At 38.8% G+C, this 4,391-nt stretch overlaps 1 non-coding gene across 1 annotated transcript; it reads left to right on the top strand.

Annotated features, from left to right (window-relative positions):
• The first annotated feature begins 4,028 nt into the window (after positions 1-4,028).
• On the top strand, positions 4,029-4,135 carry LOC128036323 (small nucleolar RNA R71). Its single transcript, XR_008193121.1, has one exon. It is a non-coding gene; the product is annotated as a small nucleolar RNA R71 (small nucleolar RNA).
• Positions 4,136-4,391: the final 256 nt, after the last annotated feature.

Genomic DNA, 4,391 nt, shown 5'->3' with positions numbered 1-4,391 from the left:
CTTATGCGTATTTTCATGTCGTGATCTTCTAATCTGATTTAAATCTCAAGAAAGGCAACACCATGAATATTTTAATTGTCATACTATGCCATGGGTCTTAACCACATGACTTACACATCCTCATGTCGTGTTCTGCCAGTTCGATTTACATTTCACCGAAGGCTACACCATGAGTATACTTGTTGTCAACGTGATCTACCTTTCCGGTTAATAATGTAACTGCCCTACTGGCGACATCACAAATGAATGATTTACTCAGTTAACATCATTTACACTTTCCTAGATTTATTCACTCACATGACTGATCCATACTCTTCCATACCTATTTTTACATGCGTACATATCATACATCATCTTATCCATGCAACAACTCATATAACTCATTTATAAAAATGTAGAGCTTTTTACGATGCTACACACATACATACTTTCACCAGTTATCCATGGCAACATCTACATATGATTTTCCATTATAAATTATTACTTATGAGTCAAGATAAAGACTCACCTGAAACCCACCTTTACAACAACTCAAAGTTCCAAAGTAGAATGTCTTTCACGAACTAGCAGTAGCAATTGCTTAAAAGAACATGGATTCACCATTAAAAATCCATTTATAGATAATTCGCTCTAATCTCAATTACAGACAACCCCATGCAGGGCCTCTTATTCAAATCTTTACTGTTTACATACTTCTTAACATCCTTACACTTTCTAAATCCTAACATTAAAAGTTGCTAGACTTACCAAGAGATTGAAACATCCACTGATAACCCAGGAACCTTAGCCACCAATTTAATGAAGAAGAAGAGAGTATGAAATCTTAAAAATAAAAATTAAAGCGTAGAACGAAAGGAAGAAAAACCATCAAAATGTTTCCCTTCTTACGATACATATACTCAATACCTCATAGTGGATCTTGAAAAATTTCAAATGCATACAGAATTTGTCCCTTAAATGTCCTATAAAAATCTGAGAGAGTTTATAAAAAAGATCTGATGTCGATGCTATTTGACCAGTCAATCTATTCAGTTGACTCCCAACCAATTGAGTTGTAGAACTCATGTTGCACATTGTTTGAGTACACTTAGTGTATCACATCTATGGTGATAACTCGTATATGGCGTGGCCTTAAAGACACTTTAGCCCCTTACAGCTTTAACATATACATAGTAGGCGCTTCATGCTCAACAAAACTTTGAGGCATACTCTTTACATGTCGTATTCTTTCTTCAATTGGAGAATACTGCGAGAATAAATTTTTAAATTGAAACCTAAGATTGAAACCTAATCACCTTTCTCACATACGTTTGGTTCCCTATAAGATTGGAACCTAATCACTTTTCCAAACACTTTACTTTATCATCGAAACCTTATATTTCTTTTTGTCTAAGCTTTTTTCTTTCGTCTTATCCAGTTCTCATTCTTGTCCTGAGATAATACCCACTCTTCTTTCTTTTCTTTTCTTTAATACAAAATTGTTAGAACCACCACTCGAGGAAGAGTCCGTGGACTTAGCAACCAAAACAATCTCAGAGGTCCAATATGTTCGAAGCCAAAGGTCCCGATGACACCCCATCATGCGCAGAGGCTCTGATGTATGAATGTAGCACTACCGAAAATGGGTTGAATCAATATGTTGGAGCCCGATGCATCTGTCAACAAAAAATTTCCTGCGACTTCTGATGACCTCGAGGTTGTTGTCTAAGTGACAATACCAGGGGTTTAATTCTTCCTCTCATCTTGCTAGAGCCTGGCTTTCATCTGCCTCTCTACCCCTTCTTCTATTTAGTACTCAACAAGTACGACATAGCACCTGAGCAACTAACAACTTTATATTGGTAGACATTGGTGGCCTTTTTCATCGATCATTTTATGCATAATGAGCCATCGATGCTAGACGTATTCCAGAAGTTTTATCAGTTGAAGGTAAAAAGACAAGGTACTTAAATTGGTAACGCTCACATTAGCATACTGCAAGGCTGTGAGCCCATAATCCAAAACTGGACTTGGAATCTTCATTTAAAGAAGGAAAAATATGTGAGAGTTATCTGTAAACTTGAGACTGGGTTCAAATTTCCTACGCTATAGTCCCTTCCTCGAGAATGTACCTGTGCACAAAGTTAGCCAGTTGACGCCCAAGTTGCTTGGGATTAATACAAACAACCGAGGGGAGGGCGTGTACTGGAGTTGGTAGAAGTTGTCTTAGTCAGAAATATCTTTTGATATTGCCTACAAGATTCAAGTCCAAATAGTTGTCGACCAAATGGCCTTCTAATATGGGTGGATGACCATAATGTTCTTTTCGCTTTAGTGACATGGCCTCATAATGCCACTGGTGATTTGACACAAGTTTTAGTAGGGTGCATAAGGGATCTTCTTATTTTATTCTACGAAATTTGTGGACTATGATCATGCCACTGAAATATTATAGATCATGGTACACCTTCTTCTTGTAGTCGGGCTAACTCTCATGTTGATGGTGTAGGGTCTTCTTCAACTTCTTATACTACGCCGATTTCAACACACAACATGGATGTCTCCGCCATTCTAGATGAGGCCCGTGTGAACGAAATGGCTACTGCTGATCAATTAAAAATAGTAGTGAAGAAAACTATGAAGAGGTTAGGGTGGAAGGAAGCACCTAAGAAACTGAGGATAGTGAATGCCCGTAATTAACACGGCGTAGACTCAAGAAAAGGGCTTACTACACCAGAAACTCATACTTCTCCAATTCCCGCCCTTCTTGTAGCTTCTAGTATGCTAGTGGAGTCCGTCCACTCAGTAGGTTCCCTAGTTCACACCACTGATCTTCCATTGGCTGAGGTTTAATAGAGACATTACACCTAAAATGACCAATAGTTCTTTCTAGTTCTCTACCACACCATGCTTCCTCTAGTGAAGCAGGAGAATTTTCTTTAGGTGTGATCTATTGAGGTCAGGGCTATCTCCTGTCTCACTGGGCTATCTTCTGTTTCTGCTTTTGAAGCCTTTAAGGGTAGAGTGGTGGAGGCTTCTTTTCTAGAACTGGTAGATTCATCTTCTGTGGCAATTCTACATCTAACGACTCTGGTAGTTTATTAGAATTGATCGATTCAGAAGTTACCTTATCAGATTTTACAGATTCTGGTTCTAGTGAAATTGGAATTTCAGCACTCGGTTGAACTTCCACTGAGTTTTGAGCATCAGTTAGCTCCTTTTCAACTTCGACAGTGTTGGGCTCTAATGTCTTTCCGCTCCTTAGTGTCAATGCTTTATAATGCTCCTTCCTCGAATTTCTTGGATTCTCCGTATCATTAGGAAAAGCACCTTGTGGACGATTTTTGAGTTTAGTAGCAAGCTGGCCCATTTGGTTTTCCAAGTTTTTCAATGTGGTTGTTTGGCTTTGGATTAAGGCATCATTTTTGGCTATGTATGCCTTCAAAAAGTTTCCTAAACCATTGGAAGTTTCAGCTTGAGGTTGCTTCTGAACTTGTTGGGTAAAAGTAGGTGGCTGGGTCGGTCTAGGTTGGGCATAAGTGTTACTGGTTCCAGCCCTTTGGTTATTCCAAGAAAAATTAGTGTGGTTTCGCTAAGATGGGTTATAAAAATTGGAATGCAGTCATTGCCTTCGTCAATTCAGGTTCTGATTACCCATGTAATATAGGGATTCTGGGTTTGATGGACATTCTTCGAACAAATGTCGTTCCCTACAATAAGCAAAGGCTATACTTTCAAATTGATTGGGTGGTTGAGCTGCAAAACTGTTAAACCAATTAGTGGTACAATTTTTAAGCATTGAAGAAATTGAAGATACCTGAGATACGAGTGAAGTGAGTGGATCCACTTAATGTATTCCAGTGACTCGTCTTCTTAACATTGCTCGATTGGTTGGCCTTTGATAATTGTTGTAGGCAATTCTCTTAATGATTTCATAAGCCTCATTGTAAGACTTAGAAAGGAGAGCACCGTTAGTAGAAGCATCAACTACCATCCTCGTGTGAGCATTGAGACCATTATAGAACGTCTTAAGTTGGATGCAATGAGGGATTCCATGATGAGGGCACTTCCTTAATAATTCTTTGTACCTTTTTCATGCCTCATACAATGACTCATAATCCATTTGTTGGAAAATAGTGATCTCGTTCCTCAACTTAGTATTCTTTCTAGGCGGGAAATACTTTATGAGGAATCTTTCTGTTAACTCTTGCCATGTGGAAATAGAATTTGGTGGCAATGAGTTCAACCAGGCTCGAACTCTGTCCCTTAGCGAATATGGGAGCAACTTTATTCGTAACGTATCTTCGTGTACTCCAACTAACTTGAAAGGATCGCTCACCTCCATAAATAGTCTTAAGTGAAGATGAAGATCTTCGGTAGGCATTCCACTGAATTGGCCCACTGGTTGAAGC

The sequence above is a fragment of the Gossypium raimondii genome, chromosome 13, assembly GCF_025698545.1.
Source record: "Gossypium raimondii isolate GPD5lz chromosome 13, ASM2569854v1, whole genome shotgun sequence".
Taxonomy (NCBI): domain Eukaryota; kingdom Viridiplantae; phylum Streptophyta; class Magnoliopsida; order Malvales; family Malvaceae; genus Gossypium; species Gossypium raimondii.
The sequence above is the reverse complement of the archived record's forward strand: the minus strand, read 5'-3'. Positions and strand labels throughout refer to the sequence as shown.